General features: G+C 51.1%; 1 long non-coding RNA gene across 1 annotated transcript; it reads left to right on the top strand.

The window, feature by feature from the left end:
• The first annotated feature begins 9,064 nt into the window (after positions 1-9,064).
• Positions 9,065-13,092, top strand: LOC120712788. The gene is made up of 3 exons (XR_005691014.1): positions 9,065-9,302; positions 12,578-12,638; positions 12,903-13,092. It is a non-coding gene; the product is annotated as an uncharacterized LOC120712788 (long non-coding RNA).
• Positions 13,093-19,095: the final 6,003 nt, after the last annotated feature.

The following is a 19,095-nucleotide window of genomic DNA, read 5'->3' as shown; positions in this document are numbered from 1 at the left end:
TTTACAGTAGCTAGATCATCCCTGTGTAGATCTCATGTTAAATTTTTAGCTTCTGATCTGCTTTAGTTTGACCTGTGTAATTCTTACTTGTTCTAGATGTTATCTGAGTAAATGAATTATTGTGATTAAATGGTTAAATGTCATGGCATAATTTTTTACAGGGTAGATCACTTTGTTCAAGTTCTATTTAGTGTAATTTTGGTAGAATTTATTACTATTTGTACTCTGAGTTGTTGATTTATTTACAAACCATGACTTAATTGTATAGGCAATCACCACCACTCATTTTATGAAGTTAGTTAACTTCTTTTGTGCTGTTGATCATGATGCCTTGTGTAGTTAAATTTGTTATTTAACTACTCTATAAATGATTGCCCATGTGTGTTTATAATATTGTTCTTGCATTACATATAGATACGACTACTTTGTCGGACGGGACGTACGAACTGATCCCGGAATCTGACGGAGGTGATCTCGAAGCTCAAGTAAACACCGCCGTACTAACTGAAGCCCCGGACCAAAGTTCGGAAGAGCCTAGAGCTGAAATAGTTAGCAACTACCGAGAAGGCAAGCCCCGGACATAACCTATATTTCAAATTATTATCATTTGCTGTATTATTTACTTGTGCATTTACAGTTCTTAGGATTTGAATTGAAACTCTAGATGCATGATCCTAGGAACCTATGTAATGAACACTAGATCTAAGTTCGACTACTTGCTAAGCTTATAGGACCGGTAAAAGTCGAGTGATTGCCTGTCACTCGCGAGCTTTATAGGAATTGCTTGTTTACTTTCTGTTATCAATATAAGGACGACGGACGGGGTCGTGTTCAATATCATGACCTTTGGTGAGACCCCGTCTGTGTTGATGAACTTGCTAAGGTCGCGGTGTGTGGTAGTGCTGGTTAAGTTTTTGAACGTACTAGCCACATGCCGTAAATATGGTACGCGGTAAGCCTAGTAGCCGATTGGACCGGGGAGTGGATATACCTCCCACTCTCTCTTTAGAGATAGGTTTTTAAATGTTATTGTTGATCAACACTACGACTTCAAGGGACAAGGGTGGACCGGGCACGGGTGGACCTTGGAGCCCTGTAGTCGGGGAGAGTGGCACTATCCATAAGCCGGAAAGAAAGGTCAACGGTTGTTTGGGAATGACCCGACGGTGTTCCAGACGTGTGTGCTAGGTTATCCTTGCAAGGTTGAATTTCGATTCAGAATCGTCCGCCTCTCACGATGAAATGAGACTGCTTGATCTCTTTGCCACACAGAGTAATAAGAGCAACATTACTATGTTTAATCTTGATGTTTGCTTAAAAGATCTACCATGGTTGATTAGTGGTTGCTTACCTAGAATGGTTAATCTACTAGAATCGTGAAAGCTAAAATTTGAAAGTAAGGACCTACTCTTTATTGCTTTTCAGCAAAAAAAGGAAACCAGAGCCTCACAAACCCTGCATAGTCTAGCTACAGTGGGTTTAGTATACCCGTTGACGGTTAAGTCTTGCTGAGTATTAGAATACTCAGCCTTGCTGTTGAAACCCTTTTTCAGGTTTGAGTCTTGAGGACCAGGTCGCTAGTTTGACCTACCCTTGCTCGATGTCTCCTGGCTGGTCCGTAGAGTGGGATACGTCTGCGACCGGCAATGACCATGACGAGTGATACCTTGCTTGGGCTAGCTTGGTATCATTTTGCGACGTTTTGTAGCCGTCGTGTTTTATCTTCCGCTGTTTAAACACTGAAACTTTACCCTTATGGTTTGTATAACTGTTTTACTTAAGTTGGCTTTGTAATAATGGTTTGAACTGGGTTGTAATCATTACTATGCCTGTTTTGTAAAATTGTGGTTGTAATATCTCTGGACTCGCCTTCGTGCGGGGTATGCTTGTTCGATCCGAGAACCGGTGGTTGTATCGGGACGTTACCCGACAGACCGAGAATTGTTCCGTTTGAAGTGCGTTTGAGCTAATGTTGCCTTTATGGTGATGGCCTGCGCACTTGAGCCGGAATAATTTAGGCGGTTCTGCCACAGGTCCCCGCACCCACGATGTCGACGGGCGGCGATGGGCTCGCGGCGAGCGCGGAGGCATCCGCGCAGACGGCCACGAGGCCTCAACCCGCTCCGAGGGTGACACCCTCGGATCAGGCGTCGAGGGGCGTCGGTGTGCCGCGGGCCCAAAGGAGCGGCACGGACAAGCGCAGCATGAGTGCCCGGTCTGGGTAAGTGTCTCTGGTTTTGTTCTTTTGCGTTCGTTTAATTGATTCCCCGTTCCTGCTAACCTCAATTTTCCTTCCCCGATTTCCAGCCCCGGGACCGTCGCTAAGGATACAGTCCCGCTCGCGCCGGTCAAGGCCCTCAAGACCGGGGCACGCGCCACGCCGCACACGTATGTGCCCTGGAAGTTGCCCACGAAGATCTGGACCCAGTCGGCCCAGTTGTGGATCTGGTCCGTGGGCAAATGCTCGAGCCACGTTCGTGTGGCGTCAGCAAGATGAAGGGGAAGGTTGCGGATGATAACCGCGTCTTCCATCGCACCGCCCAGCTGGCACGCTAGGCGGTAGTCATTGAGCCAGACTGCAGGATCGGTCTCGCCCGAGTACTTGACGAGGGTGGTGGGTTGTCGAAAGCGCGGGGGAAAAGAAGCAGTTCGAATCTCCCGGCTGAACACCCGGGTGCCCGGAGGCTCCGGTGACTCACCCCTGTCGTGCTCGGGGTCGAAACGTCCTCCCCGCCGAGGGGTGTACTTCCTGCCGTTGATGATGTAGCGGGCGTCGCCGTCGCCGGCATGCCCGCGCGTGTCGGAGAGTCGCTACCTTGCGGGAGCCTTTCCGATGCGGTCGTGCACCGAGGGTGCCTTCGCGTCGTGCGCTACGGCTGCCTTTCCTTTCCCTCCTGGCGGAGTGTGCACCGAAGTCTCGTGGTCTTGGCGTGCAGTCCCACCGGGCTGCTCCAGGGCTTTCGAGCGCATACGAGACGCAGAGCTCTCGGCCTGCTGCACGACAGCTTGCTCGATGAGTGCCTGTGCCTCGCGGCGCAGGTTGCGACCCAAAGTCGTTGATGGCTCAGGCATCGCTTGGAGTAGGTAGGCCGCAGCGACAAGTTTTTCGCCGGTTGTTTTCAATTCCGGAGGTTTGTCGACGTTGTCGTCGGCTAGGATCCGCTCCCGGGCAACGCGTCCCGCCACCTGGGCATGTGCACCACGCGCGGTATGCTGCTGCTTGAGTGCGGTGCGCACCTCCTGGGTCTGCCGACGCTGCTCGTCGAGCTTGGCTTGAAGCTCCTTGAGCTGCGCCAGCTATGCCTGCCGCTCCGCCGAGCTTGACGAAGGAGAAGGGGCCGCAGGTGGCACCACCAGTTGGTTCGCCTGCGCGTCTGCCCCGCCGTTCCCGTCACCACCCGGAGCATTGTCGTCTTGCCCGTCCACGAGCTGGACCATGAAGCACTCCCGGGCGGGATCGTAATCCCCCCGCTGGAGTCCTCAGAGCAGGTGAGGCAGTAAGCCGTCGCCAGCTGGAACGAGCGGAAAGCGCCGGGTTCGCGGACCCCGGAGTAGTCCTCGGCCTCCTCGGCCGTGAAGTTGTCCATGAAGAAGTTGACGTCGTCGGCGATCGAGCTCGCCGTCTCGGGGTAGAATTCGTCAGGAGACGGCGCGATGAGGTTGCGGATCGACAGAACATGATGACCCGGCAGATCCTCATACTCGATGAAGTTAGTGCTGATTGAAGAAGCGTAGGTGGCAGCATTGCGCATCCCGAAGGGAAAGGGCGACGGCGAGGTCGAGCCCCCCTGGGAGGCGCTGGTGCTGCAGCAGATGATGATGATGCCGGCGCAGAAAACGCCGAGGCTCGTGATGACGAAGCGACGGCCCCGTCGGTCGCGACGCTGAGCCGTGACATGGCAACCTCAATCCACGGGGAGGTGAGCCGTGCCGCCCGGCGCCGCTCTGCTCGCGCTTGTCGCGAATGCTGGCCCGAGCGCCTGTTGCGCCGGGCTGGTGAAGTCGGAGTGGCGGGGTTGCGTCTGGGCGGGAGGAGCTCCATGAGGTAACCGTTGCCGGTTGCTCTGAACTCGAGACTCCCGAACTAGATCACATATCCTGCTGGGAGCGGATCCGACACGCCCATGGGGTACGGGTTGGATCTGCTTGCCATCCCTGGAGATCAAATGGGAGCAAAAGAGAAAATGTCACGCAGCGGGCCCCTACCTGGCGCGCCAACTATCGGTGTCCTGACCCGGGGGTCCGGATCCCAACTAGTAAATGTTGCGTGTTTCCTCGTCCCATATGTTGATGCAAGAGGCAACACAGTAACGCACGGGTTTATCCTGGTTCCGGCCACGGGGCCGTACGTCCAGCAAGAGGGTGTGCAAGTGCACTATATTATCTTGCACCCGGAGTGCTTGTAGTAGGGGGTACAAGCGAGGTGAGAGAGGGAGGGAGGCTCCCAAGTCTCTGCTAGAAGAGGAGTTGAGCGTGTCGAGTAGCGTTGTTGGGGCTAGAAGCAAGTATGTGCTCTGTGAGCGGTGTAATGCCTAGAGAGCCAACCGACCCCCTTAGGGGAAGCCCGCCTCCTCCTTTTATAGACACAAGGAGGGACGGGTACATGTATAGGGGATCGCGGAATCGTCGTTCCTCCCCGAGCTGTGGGGATACAACAGTCAAGTACTGTGGGAAGTACACTGTGGGGTATGGCGTCGGGCGTGGCGGTCGTCCTAGGCATCGTCCTTGACCTCGCGGAGATCGCGCCGGCGTCCTGCCAATCCCAGCAGGCGGCGTGGTCGTCGCTGTAGGGTGTACAGTCCTCCAGATGTGGCGCAGTGGCGTTCCGTGGGCCCTGCAGGTCAGGGTCTTGCGCGCTCCAGTAATAACGGGGCACGTGGCGACCCCGGACCCTCCTGGACAAAGTGCCGGCGTGCGCACTAAGGAGGTCAGAAGGTCGCGTGTTGGTCCCGGAACCCTCGAGGGGGGGGGAGGTCCGGGCCTCCGGCCGCTAGCGCTGGGCGTCCCTCTTCGAGGGGCTCGTGGCAACACCGGTCCCCCTCTCGAGCAGGAGGCGGGCCCGGGGCCATACGCGCGGGTGAGGTGGAGTCCGGACAACCGGAGTTGGCAGAATAGTGATGGGAACAGTGCCGAGCGCGTCTCGTCCCGCGTCGCAGGTTCCACAGTGTTGCCACAGCGTCCGGGATGGCGGAGCAGTGACCGGAGTTGGCGGACGGGACTCCGGTCACAGCCACTGTGGGGGATGACGGCCTGACGCCGTCTGTCCTGGGCGCTGTGGAGGAGTGGTTGGCACTTAATGCCTTCGTACGACGGGCGGGTGAGTGGCAAGGCCGTTTGTCCCTTACGCCGAGGGGTGGCCTTGAGCGAGGCGGTGATGAGTTGTCTGCTCGAGGGTAGGTTCGCTACCCTCGAGCGAGGCGGAGATGTTTCGCCCGCTCGAGGGTAGATTCGCTACCCTCGAGCGAGGCGGAGACGCGGGGCGCAGTCAAGGGTCTCGGTGGGAGCCCTCGAGCGAGGCGGAGATCGCCCCGCGGGTCCGAGGGGGGTGCGAATGGGCCGCATGCTGGGGTTCTTTGAGTCATTTGCTTTCTTCCGGATTGGAAGGAGGCCGTGGACCTTCGTGGGCCCAGTCGCCTAACATGTGTTTGCTTTTTTCGGGGTGATCTTAGTATCCTGATTAGGGTGTCCATAATCGTGGTACCCGACAAACGGGGAACATGGTTACCGGAAATCGTGCGGGTCCTGACTCCTTGATCACCAGCAGCACAGGACCATGACACTCGTGGAGCCCATCAAGATTGCCGTGGATGTGCTCTGATGGAACCTGTCCGAGTGGCTCGATCCGCCCCAACTTTCAGATCTAATCTCACAGGCAGCAGAAGCATCCACGAGCTTCTCTTTGCCGGCACTCACCAGCCTCGCACATGAAGCTTGTTCTTGTCCCAGCGCCCAGTGGAGGAAAAGGAACGGAAGTAAAAGCCCCATGATGACCATAAGGGCCCAATTCTCATGTCATTTGTCCGCATCATTAAAGAAAGAAAACCAGGGAGAGGTAGAGCAGATTGGGTTGCAAAGCTACGGCCGACTGCCATCTGCAAACGTCCAGCTGCTCCCTCCCAGCTTTAGCAAAGGACGCACGCGACGCGAGAGCTGCTGGTGGGACGCATCATCCGCGGTACACCAAGGGGGCCGATGCATGCACCGGCATCGCCAGGCGGCGCACGGTGAGTGCACGTTGCACTTTACATGGGTGCGAAGAGGAGGGGACACGTATCCGTATCTGGATGGGGGTAGGGGGGCCTACGGCCGCCTGGGCATGTCTGCATGGGACTTTGATTGGGCGCATTGATTACTCCTCCCTTGCATCCGAAGCTTGGGGCGCCGACCCTTAAATCCGGGCCCGCGGTTCACGTGAGCGGCAGGCCCACCGGGCCGGCGCGCTGACCCAGTCCACCGCCTCATTGACGACGACACCCTCCGCCTCGTCTCGCCGTCATTCACTAGCCACGCACATTTTGGCGCCAGCTCTGAGCTCGGGCTTGCCGTAATGCCGTTCCATACGCGCTGCGCCTGAACATGTCGCTGCCGGCGCCGGGACGAGGCAGAACCACCATGTGCCGGCCGCCACCTTGTGCGTTCCCGTCATGGGCACAGCGGAGACGGCCGGTCACCGGTGCAGCGAACCCATCCATGTGAGCGGTTACGTGTGCCGCCGGGCTGGCTGCCGGCCACCCTCCAACGCGACGCCGACGCGACGCGGCGTCCATCCATACACACAGCAATGAGAAAGGCCATGCGCAAGCCGTGACGACTGGTCCCTCATCACTCGTCTACTTTACTCCCTCCCTAATTAATCTATGATTTTCTACATTAATGCTACATTAACTATTCACTAATTATAGATTAATATACCTTATTAGATTTGTCACACAGTTTAGTCCCAGGATTCTGCAATTAGTTTTATAATTAGACTTCATTTAATACTTCTAAATGCTATTTTTTTGACGTGACATGATCTAAAGTTTAGCTCCTGGAATCAAAACAGTATGTGCATAGTACTGTGCTTGGACATCAGCACATATTTCTGTCGTGCACCGGAGATATCAGGTGGGCCCTGCGGCAATGCAGGGAGATTACATTATCTTTTTTTCTTTGAAAAAATAGCAGGAGCACTACTCTGTCATATAAGAAGATGAAACATTCGTACATAACGCGCCGAAGCGTACACGATACCACACAAACAAACGCACACAACACAGCGCTACACTACCGCCACCACCTGTGAGAGGAGCTGAAAGCAAGCCGTCGAAGAAAGCGCCGCCGTCGCCAACGCTGTGCCATGGCAAAAACGCAGCCCGCTGCAAGCCCGAACGGCTACCTGAACTCCTCCACCATGGGACTAGCAATCTCAAGCCGCATCCACACGATCGTCTATCCCTCTGCTCCAACGGTGCTTCAACAGAACACTTCCGTCGCAGCACCAAAGAAAAACACTGATCATGGCCACTTTGTGTGGGGGCCCGCCTCTCCCACCGCTTCACACTTCTCTGCCAATAACTCAGATATCTGAAAGTGCTATGAGAGCATCACCTCCGCCCAGCCGTCACCGAGATCACCACTGCACCTTGCGCGCCAGCTCAAGCCCTCCAGCACCCATAGGCCCTCTGCATCTTGCCGCCAACACGGTTGGGTCTAGCACCGACACGGCCGACGCTATGCGTGGCCAAACGCCGCCAAACCAATCAGTGAAGACTCTAGCGCACAACGGAGATGGGGAGCTCCAAGGGCAGCGCCTTCAGGAAGAAAACGACGCTAAAGCGCACCGTCGCCGCCCACCCAACCCAAGATGGGCAGGGTTTTCGCCCGGAGACTCCACCATCGAAACAGGAAGGATGCATTAACAATGTCCTCAGCAGGATAAACGGCATCCAGGATGTCGCCCAGCATCGCCAAGCAGGATTTCTCCCCGCACCCTCTTGCCCACTGCCGACACGAGGTCACCGCCAACCACACCAACCTCACCTCCCAGGACGCATGTCGCCGCATATGGCTGGGCAGAAAACCCGATACCCGATACCCGAACCCGAAAAACCCGAGCCCGAACCCGAAAAGTCCGAACCCGAAAAACCCGAACCCTAATCCGGGTTCCAACCCACGGTACCCGAAATTAATACGGGTAGTTCGGGTATTGGGCCACGGTACCCGAAATACCCGAACAACCCGAAATAATTTGTTTTTTCATCTATAATTTGATTTGTGTGCTTCAAAACTATGTTTATTAATTGTGATATGTGAAGTGTGAACTGTCACGGTTTGGACGTGTGAAGTGTTAGTTAATTTCGTTTGAACTGTCAGTTTGGACGTGTGAACTGGATGTATGGTTGGGTGTATTTGATTTGATTTTATACTGCATATGTGGAGTTCCAGAATTTCGGGTAATTCGGGTAAAACCCGAACCCGAACCCGAATTTTCGGGTACCCGAATTTTCGGGTTCTTCTTTTTCCCAACTGATTTCGGGTATTATTTTTGGAAACCCGAAATTCCTAAAACCCGAACTACCCGACCCGAAAATTTCGGGTAACCCGAATGCCCGGCCCTATCGCCGCAGCCGCGTGCAGCCCCCACTGACGCGCGACCTCCACACCATTGCGCATGCATTAAACCTGCGCAGCTCCAACCACCCCGTCACAGCCTCCATGAAGTCGAGGATCACCGGCTGCACCACCTTAGTGCCACCAGAAACGCCAGGCAGAGCATCCCCGTCGCGACACCATGGCGCAGTGGACACGCTCTGCACAGACACCCATGGCTGCGCCACCACGACACCGCCGCCGAAATCGTGGAGTCGCTGAAGAGTAGGAAGCTCTTGGATGCGCAGAATGAAGCCCCAGCACCCCCCACCCGCCACAGCGTTGCCGCCGCCGCATATGCGTCGCCGCTGTCTCCACCGGCCGAGAGCCCCCGCCGGCCCACGCGCACTCCGCGGCCGCGCGGGCACCAGATCCGGCAGGTGCCATGCCGGATCCGCAGCCGCTGGGCCTCGCCGTTGCGGGCCGGCGCCCCCGCCGGCGGGCATCTTCAAGCGGCTCGGCGCAGCCACGCCCGCCCGGATCCGTTGAAGAAGGGGAAAGGGGCCCGCCGCCACCGTCATCACAGGCCGCGCGGGAGATTACATTATCGTCATCAAAGAAAATTTGTCATATGGCTGATCCATGAATAATTGGATACGATACGTTACGTGCCGGCTTATTCACCGGAGTATGATTTGGGGCGTCCTTCCGTTTCGTCACCAGTTCACCAGGTACGTACTCAATTACTGTACCCAATTTTCGGGCCAGTCCACTCCTCTCCTCTCCAGGACGTCCTAGTTGCTGTGCCCTTGTTCATCCTGTCATTACGTTCATCTCATATAGTGGCTAGTGCCTGCTCCATTAATGGCTAAATGGATGCTGCCATCCTACTCCACGGACGTAGTACAACACTCGCTGTGCTAGCAGCTCTTTTTTTCTTCGACGCAACACTCCCCTCCAAGCGTATGAATAGCCGTAGTGCGCCACCAGGAGTCATCTTCTTCTTGCTGGTTCACCAGGTCCAGGAACGAGTCCAAAATACCCAAGATTGCGCGACGTGCGACCTATGTTCACCTCTTGTTGTTCCAGTGTGCTCACGCTCAGTTCTTCCAGCATGTATCCGCTATATTTTAAAACTCTCTCAACACTATTGCAATCGGTGATTTGTTCAAATGTCACTGGCGGAGGCAGAGCTACATGGAGACCAAAGGGGGGTCATGCCCCCTACCAATTGCAAAATCCATTAACCAGCTATTAATTCATGCTTAGGAATTAAAAATGAGCAAATTACGAACAAATTTGATTTGCGTTCTATCTCGTCCATTCAATAAAATGAGCAAATGGCGAGTATGCGTGCATGCAGTGTGGAACATTCCACCAAGTCTAAAGTTAATTTCGACATCGTGTTCAATAATGCACAGAATATTCCACCATTACATCGCGAGGGAAAGCATGGAGGTGAGGAGTATATATGTTTTGTTCTCCAAAATTCAGATCGCAAATTTGCATGTATAATACATGACACTACATCAACTTGCAGGCGGTGTGGGTTCTTAGGCCGGTCTTAGTGAAAATTTTATGTGCACAGTTATCTAGACTGATAACTGGTAACTGTGCCAGATAAGTTTTATGGTGATGAAACTCCCCTCACATCCCATTAAATTTCATCATTCTCTTTTCTTGTCATGTCAGCAAAATTGATAATATTTAATATTATAAAACTCTCAATGAAACTCCACTAAGACTAGCTTTAGATGAATCCAGTTAGTTGCCCCGCAAAAACAGTTTTTTTGTGGCCAATGCGGCCCAACGGCAAAGTTTTTGCGAGCTTGTTTTGTTCATCCCTGTTAAACCCAGTGGACAGGAGCATTAGCCCACAAGAAATCGCGAGAACCTGCAAGAAATCTAGCGGTACTCCACCTCCAGTCCGCCACAGCCACCCTCCGCCTACATCCATATCCATTCCTTGCATGGTGTACGACGGAGGGAGAGGTCGCCGGCTCCCTGTCATCTCCTCACGTTCCTGCAGTGGCGAAGGCCGCCAACACTGTGTGCCACCCTCCACAGGGGAGGGGGTCGCGTAGCGGGACACCTCATTTCTTGCTCCGGGACTGGCCTGCACTCAGGACCAACAGCTGTGTCCTCGATATATGCCATTTACCCAATGTCGTTCATGTAGAATGGCCCACAGGATACAAACTCGGCCACAAGCAACGGCGGAACCGGGGGGGGGGGGGGGGGGGGGGCGAGGAGGGGCCACGGCCCCCCCTAAAATCAGTGAAAATTTTTAACCCCCACCTATATTCTAAAGTCCAACACAAAGGTCAATCAATGCAACGATGCTTTGTACTTAAGTTCCTCGGCTATCGTCCTTAACATACCCAACAACACATATTGAACGGTGCACGTATACACATCTACCTAGGCAGCTAGCTAAATACTAGTCAAATCCAACCCGAAGACTCCAATATTACTCCCTCCGTCACCAAATATAAGGCATTCTGGAGTTTTTAGAATAAATTATGGCTATATAAAAGACTCTCCTACCCCTAATTACCCTAATTATTAAGTATTGGGACTCTATTTGGTTAACTAAATATGTGCTAATAATTAAAGTAGCATGACATTTCTCATGCACCTCCCCCACGTGCACCTCCCCTGCATGGCTGCATGCATGTCTTTTTATTAGAAAAGATCCGAAAATAATGCACAATTAAGATGATTGGGTCCACTCTCAACTCATAATGCCTTACATTTGAGTAAAAATTTCAAACTCTAGAATGCCCTACAAATTTCAAACTCTAGAATACCCTACATTTCTAGAAAACCAAATAAATAATGTGGTTTTCAATCATAATTGGTAGAAATAATTAGGGGTAACAAAGTCATTTGTTTAGATAAGTAATGTGTCTGAAATTTCCTAAAACTACACTCTTTGTGGGACGGAGGGAGTATGTTATAATTTTTTTTCAGAAAACATGGTCAAACTAAAAAAACGAAGACATTTGATATTATTTTATGAAAGAAAGAGAATACAAATTCGCAATACGTCTGCGAAGTTGTAAAGTGCAAACAGAACATATGTAAAGCATTTTCTCTATCTAAAATATTAGTAACACGTATATATATCTTGATATGTTTCTCACGTATAGTATAAAGTATCTGCTCGGCCCCCCTTATTCAAAATTTCTGGTTCCGCCGCTGGCCACAAGTCAGACTGTATGAGAGCCTCCGCAGCCACAGACGTGCAAATAAAATATGATGCAGTTTTCCAATTTCTTATTTGCATCTTCTCACCTTGCATCGAGGATTCGCGAAGGCAGCTGGCATGACAGCCGGGCAACCAGCAGCTCCTTCGCTCTTGTGGCCTAGACAATCCCAAGACCATCAAGTGATCTGTGGTTGGGTACAGATTACCCTTAAAGAATGAGAAATTTTTTATTTGACATTGTTAAAGTTGACGCTTCTTTATTTAACACTAACATTTTTTAACTTCCCTATTTAACACTGAGTTAAACTTCCATTCCCGATTTGACATTTCTGTTAATTCCCTTGGTTGTCTCACATAAATAGTAACTTGTGGACTTTCTTTGTTCTTTTCTTAGCTAAAATAACTACAAACCACCTTCAAATTTTTTGATTTTTTAAATAATAACAAATGGAGACGAACCCATTATTCATAGAAACACATATGAAAAATTTGAAATATTAAAAGTAAAATTCACCAAAATAGGATACTCTTTAAAAATGTCTAAATTTTTAATGCACAACATTACTATTTAAAAATTACAAAATTATAAATAATATTCCTCTCCAACTGCCGCCTCCTCCTCCTCGGTAAGCATTTTATCCGCTCCTACGCTGCTCCCATTTTGCTCCACACCTCCGGCTCCTCCACCGCTCCCCTTCTCCACCGCTCCCCTTCTGTTCTTCTCTACAGGGTAGATTTGTTCCTCAGGTAGGGTAGATTTGTTCCTCGTATTCTAACTCTCTGTTAATTATGCAGGAAGGTACAACTATTTATGTTCCTTGGTTGAGGTTTAGCAACGATGGTGGCTCCCTATCAGGTATAATCACAATTTGATTCACATGTTTCTTTTTTTTTGTTGATATTCATGTAATGTGATAGAATTGCTTTGATGTCTGTTGATCTATTTTATGTTAATTTACTTGTGATGTAATATGTACTGATATTGTCTTATAGTGGCATATGTAACATTGCTTTATATCTTACGGTTTGGTGCATGGATAACCATCTCATGGATTTGGTTCTTTTAATGTGAATCAGTAGATTTCATGGATAACCATCTTCTTGTTTGGTTCTTGTGCAGTAGCGAGGTATCCTTGTGCACGGTTTTGATGGTCCGGAGTTTTTGTAGTATTCTATGGACTACGTTGGTGCCAAATTTTCAAACGTTCAAGAAGTTTGCACTAAACTAATGAATGAAGTACTCTATGCTAATCCAGATCCTTCTTTGGATGGCAAAGAACATGTTAATTTCTATAATCAGATGGTTGCAGATGAGGTAATTTTACTTAAAACGAACAAAAATCTTTTTGTTCTTATTTTCTGCTTGTTGTAGTGAATCTTTCTGATGAAGTAATTTGTCTTGTACCTTTGGTCCATTGAAAATTGATTTATCCTATAAGTGTTTTGATCAATGTTAATTTGAGATATGCAAGAACCTATTAACTAAGTAACCTATTAAGTACATGAGATTCAATACAGGTAGATATGATAAACATCTTAGGAGATTGTAACATCCCGAAAATCACCTAAAATAAATCGTGCGCTAAAATTTTGCTTCGTCGTTGAGCTCGAGATCCCTCCTTGAAACCCTAACCCTAGTTTTCCGGAATCCTCCCTGTTTCGCCGGATCTCCCGATTCCCCAAAGACCCGACACCCGTATCCGACACCCTGTTTCCCCTCGACCTGCGCGTCGCGCTCTCGCGCGCCCGGACGCCAAGCGTGGCCGACCGGCTCCGCGATCAGCGCCGTGATCCCGGTGCGGATCCCTCCCTCCCCCTTCTTTTTCCTTCTCTTTTCCCTCCTTTTCTTTTTCTTTTTCTTTTTCCCATTTTCTTTCTCTTTTCTTTTCTTTTCCTCCTTTTCTTTCTTTTCTTCTCTCCTCTCCTTCCTCCCTTCTCCTCCCTCCTTCCCGAACGCGGCAGAGCACCGGCCCGGCCCCCCTCTCTATGCTGGCCGCTCCCGAGCACGCCCCCGCGCGCCGCTCGCCGCTCACGCACCAGGCTCGCCCCCGACCGCGCCCGCCGCAACGCGCACCACGGCCTGCCCTGCCCCGCTCCCCCTCGTGCGCGCGCCCACGCTCGGCCCCAGCTCGCTTCGCGCACACGCCACGGCCGTCTGGCCACGCTCGCGCGCACCGGCCACGCCACGCCCTGCCCCCCCCGTGCCCCACGCCGCCGCTGCCCGCCGTTGACCCCCGAACAGCACCGCCTGCGCCGGACGCCGCCTCCTCGACGCGTCACGTCCCGCCTCGCAGCGCACGCCGCCGCCCTGTGCGCGCACGGCGCCGGCGACCTCTCTACAGCGCCGCCGTTGACGCCGCCGCTGCCCTGCTCCCCGTTCCACCGCCTCACTTGCCCTATAAAGGGGACCCTCGCGTCGCCCTCGAGCTTCATATCCCGAGCCACCGCCCGCCGCCTCCTTGCCCTCCCAGCGCTGCCGCCTCCACGCCCGCACGCCGCCGCCCCTTCACTGGCCCTAGCCGCGCCACCTCCTCGAGCCGCATCCGCCCAAGGTGAGCCGGGGAAAGGAGCCCTCGCTCCTCCCTCTCCCTCCTCCCCCATAAGCTCTCCCTCCGAGCTGCCCCCACCGGCGTTGCCTGCGGCCGCCGCCTGCCGCCATGGCCATGGCCGCCAGAACCCCCTATGCGGGCCCCCTCCTCCGAAATTAGGGAGGGGAAATCAAACCCCGGTGTCACCCTTCCCCTTTCCCCTCTACTCCGGCCGTTCCCAAGGGCCAGGGCCGCCGGTTGAGCTCCGCCGACGCCCCCTGACCTCCTCCCCTGCTTTCCCGTGGAGGGAGGAGGAAGAAAGGGCGTTTTTGCCCATAACCCCCTCCACTTTCCTTTAATCAGTAAAGAAGCCCCGCCCTTTTAAGCCCTTTTTCAATTAAACCCTTACCCTTTGTTATATTTCCAAAACAAACCCCCACCTTATAAACTTAATTACAAATAAAACCCTGACCCTTTTTAATTAACCCAAGAAACTTCTAAAATATAAACCAAGCCCCTGCCTACTTAATCTTAATTACAATTAGGTCCCTGGACCCCTGTATAGGGCCTAAACGCTCACCTGACCTATCATTTTATGTGCCTAACGACCCCGGTTTAACCTAAAATTTTACCCCGCCTCTCCTAGCTCAGTTGTGGCCATACCATCCAGGAACCATTCAAAAATAACAATCTATGCTCTACATTTCATGTGTTCCCGTTTCGAGCTCGACGACAAATCTTTGTTTTGATTGTGTGCTTGTTTGTGTGCGCTGTAGACCACGGAGTGAACGAAGGAGAACCCGTTGACGAGCAGTGCTGTGAGCAGGTGAACGAGGACCCGTTCCGCGACCCCGAGCCCGAAGGACAGGACTTCCCCGAAGGCTTTGAAGACGGCAAGTTCAATCCCATCCTTTGATGCATGTTTCTGTCCTAGTTTTTATAAACACAACCCAATGGCCTGTTTTATAAATTGCATATGTTTTACTTGCATGAAAACATGGTTGGATATCCACCCCTTGATTTGTGATGACCATTCCTTGACCACCTAGATTAATGTCTGATTTTGTTTGGACGTTAATCGATATTAGAATGCTTAGGACTTTACTCATAATACTATTTGATTTATAAAGAAAATGTGTGCGTGTGGGAAGGGATAAAATGTGGATTTTCGAAAGATGAGTATGGGCGAGATGGACGGTATTTCTGTGCGATTTGCCGATTGGTGTGCTTATGCCTGTGTGGCAGGGCAAAGAAGGGAGATATCCATCTTGTCGCATCTAAGGACCGAGTTGGTGTGTCATCTCACCTAACTCCACTATCGTGCAAACCACTCGACCGTTGAATGGGCAACGGCGTAGCATAAATCCCACTAGTTGGTGTGGTAGCCATCAGGAGAGCTGAGAGCAACGTGTGACTAAGGAAAAGGGATAAGCCCCGAGTGACTTATGCCCGGTTATACCTAAGTGAACGGTCAATGACCCCTTGGTGCATCCCGTGATGGCTAGTCAGGCTTAGCTATGGTGGGTAATGGCTATGTTGGGATCTACACCGACACGACGGTGTTCGAGTTGTGGTATCCTACTTGTGGGTAAAGTTGCACACCTCTGCAGAGATAAGAATCTATTCGAATAGTCCGTGCCCACGGTATTGGGCGAGTTACGGTGTGGTCACATAACTAGTGTTTCTTTGGGATGGGCTGGTGTGAGTTGTTTTGGAATTGTGTCCGGCAGTTGTGCCGTGTGCTACGACGGACGGGGAGTCCGGTAGCAGTTTAAAATTGGAAACCCCGTGTTACTTCAAAAACTGATTTCTAAAAGGTTTTTCTTTAAAATAAACCCCTGCATAAAATACAGTTTTTCTGCAAATTAAACCGTAACCTTATCCTTGATTTACCTATGCATATTATTCTGTTATAACTCCCTCCGTGGGTGTGGTTGGACTTGCTGAGTACGTTTGTACTCACCCCACTCTTACTTTTTACAGAAGAAGACCCAGACTTCGTACCAGACGACGCCGAGTAGGGTTATCGTTCTACACCCAACCTTGCCTGTGGAACCGGCCCTGTCGAGATGCCCCCGCTGTCGCAGTACTCTGAGCCCGTGGTAGACCCTATGTGGTTTGCAGTCTAGTGTTATGTCGTAGCTTGGCTAGTTATTATCATTATCTGTATCGAGTGTCCGCCAAGGTTTGTAAGGTTTTGAACCATCTGATGTAATAAATGTGGCATCAGCCTCCTGGGACTGATGTTTTGTATCACATTTAAGTCTTCTCTTATGAGGGGACGCTTCAGAGATCTTCTATTATCATCTATTGCATCTATTTGATTTCTTTGGGTTGAATTGTTATTTTTTGTATCCATCAGGGTGACAAATGTTTGATAAGATCCGACCGAGACACCATGATATCCTATGTTCTAGTCTCGCTATACGAGTCAAGGCTCTCCCGTTCTTTCACAACCACCACCTCCTCCTCCTCGGTAAGCATTCCTACCCCCTCCCCCCGGCCCCAGCTCTTCTCCTTCTGTTCTTGTCTAGCCCTAGGTAAGGTTCCACAGCACAATGACTTGATGTTCCCAGTTGAATGCTCTCTTATAGGTCTGGGATGAACTTTCTAGAAATCAAGCACATGTGCAAATTGGAGCTTAAAATGGAAAATATTTAGACTAAAGATCTGACAATAAAAAATATCAAGCCATTGTGTATAATTGATTCTTGCATAGGCAGCCTCAATATATGATCAGGAAGAAAATTGTGATACAATTTCTACCATTGTTGAAAGAGTAAGGCATATTAATGGAAAATATCTTCCTATCTCTCTATCTCTCATGAACATTCTACCAAGCACCTGGTGGGCAGGTTGGAACTAATCCATCTTGGAAGAGCATTTTCACGAACAAGAGGTGGCGGATAGATTATTTACTGAACTGACAAAACAAGCAGAGGAGAGGAGGTAGGACTATTGTTGTCTTGCTAGCAGACTACAAGATTCGATCTGTATGCAAATGGCGAGGATGGAATAGGTACCTTAGAGTATTGTTTTGAGATAAAAATCACATAAGATTATCTCTGCAATGAAAATGAAGATGTGGGCGTGCCAGTGTACTAAGTACACAAAAGAAACAAAAGATAGAGAACACAAACTTTATTCATTATTTATAAAATACAAATACATGTTCCCGTATATGTGTGCTCTATAGCCTGCCGTTTGGCAGATCTATCTTGGGCGATGTGATCTGGTTCCCGGGATCTCGGAAAGTTCCTGATTAATTACCTCAGCAGGTCTAGCTTGCTAGAGTACCTCCAATTAAGCTGTCATGGTTGTTGTCTTCAGTCTTTGCCTTCGCATTCTCCAATCTCCATGCATGATGATAGTGGTGGTGGTGAATATGGGGGCCGTCAACGTCATTCATGGCATTGTTGGTGTCCATGAACTAGTGTAGCACAGCTGGGACATCAGCGCCACCCGCCCCCGCTCGTGTTGTTCGTCCTCATCGGTCTCGAATGGCGGAGGAGTCGTAGTAAGGGTACGCTGGAGATTCATGGTCACGTGAAGCTGGGCTGAGTCAATGTCATGGCAGCTTGGTTGTGGTAGAGATAATCCTCGAGATGGACGGTTCCACTGATCAAGATAGAACCGTGAGGGTACCAAGTGGGGGAACCGCTAGTTTACGGTCAACCGTACGGAGGAGTTCCGTACGGTCGATTTTCCGACCGTTCGTTTTTTCCTATTTTAGTAAGTTTTTTGTCGTTTTCTAATTTCAAGAAAAAAAATTTTGAGAAAAGAAAAGACAGAAAATTTTGACGAGAAAAATTTTAGAGAAAAATTTTAAGATGGAAAATCAAAGAAAAAAATTGGAGAGCAGAAAATTTTTTGAAAAAAAATTAGAAAACAGGGAACCTTCAAGAGAAAAAAATCGAAAAAAAATTGTACAAACAAATTAAAAAAATTTCAACAGAAAAAATTTTACATAAAAAAATTATAAAATCTCACGAAACAAATTTTACATTCAGAAAATAAATAACTCGAATAAAAAATGTTTTGAATAAAAAAATAAAAAGGAAAAAATAAAAAATAAAAACTCAGGTAAAAAACTTGTATCAGAAAAAAGAAAAAAACTAGTGATGGCGACGGCGGATCCGCCGCCGCCGGCCGCCGCACGCCGCTCCCCCGCTACCGCCGCCGCAGATCCAGCGTCGCCGGCTCGCCGCGCGCCGCTCCCCAGCTGCCGCCGCCGCGGATCCGCCGTTGCTTCCCCCGCCGCGCGCCGCTCGCACGCTCCGCCACCGCGGCCCTGCCCGGGCACGCCGCTCCACCGCGGAGCCGCCGCACCGCCGGCCCGCGGCGCCGCTCCCCCACTCTGCCACCGCGGCCCCGCCCGGGAGCACCGCTCCGGCGTGGATCCGGCGCCGCTGCAGAGCCGGCCGTCGTGCCGCCTGGGGGAGGCAGGAGGGGCGGAGCGCGGAGGTTGGGGAGGCCGCGGCGGGGGCGGCCGGGCCCAGGCGGCGTGCGGCGGGGACGGCCGAGCCCAGGCGGCGTGCGGCGGGGAGGAGAAGTGAAGAGAAGAAAAAAAGGAAGAGGAGGAGCAGCTAGTGGTTGGGAAAAAAAAAACGGGGAAGGAGAAGTCGGATCACTTTTGCGCTAGGCGAGTCGGTGGAGTCGACCGTGAGTTTAGAATCATCTTCGCGACCAAGTGGGCACCTAGGCGATGCTCCACCTGAGAATGTCTGTAAATTCAAAAAAAAAAGAATGTCTTCAAGTACTCGTACTGGTCCTTGCTTCCGTGAG

The sequence above is a fragment of the Panicum virgatum genome, chromosome 6K (assembly GCF_016808335.1).
Source record: "Panicum virgatum strain AP13 chromosome 6K, P.virgatum_v5, whole genome shotgun sequence".
NCBI lineage: Eukaryota > Viridiplantae > Streptophyta > Magnoliopsida > Poales > Poaceae > Panicum > Panicum virgatum.
This window is presented reverse-complemented; position numbering and strand designations above follow the sequence as displayed.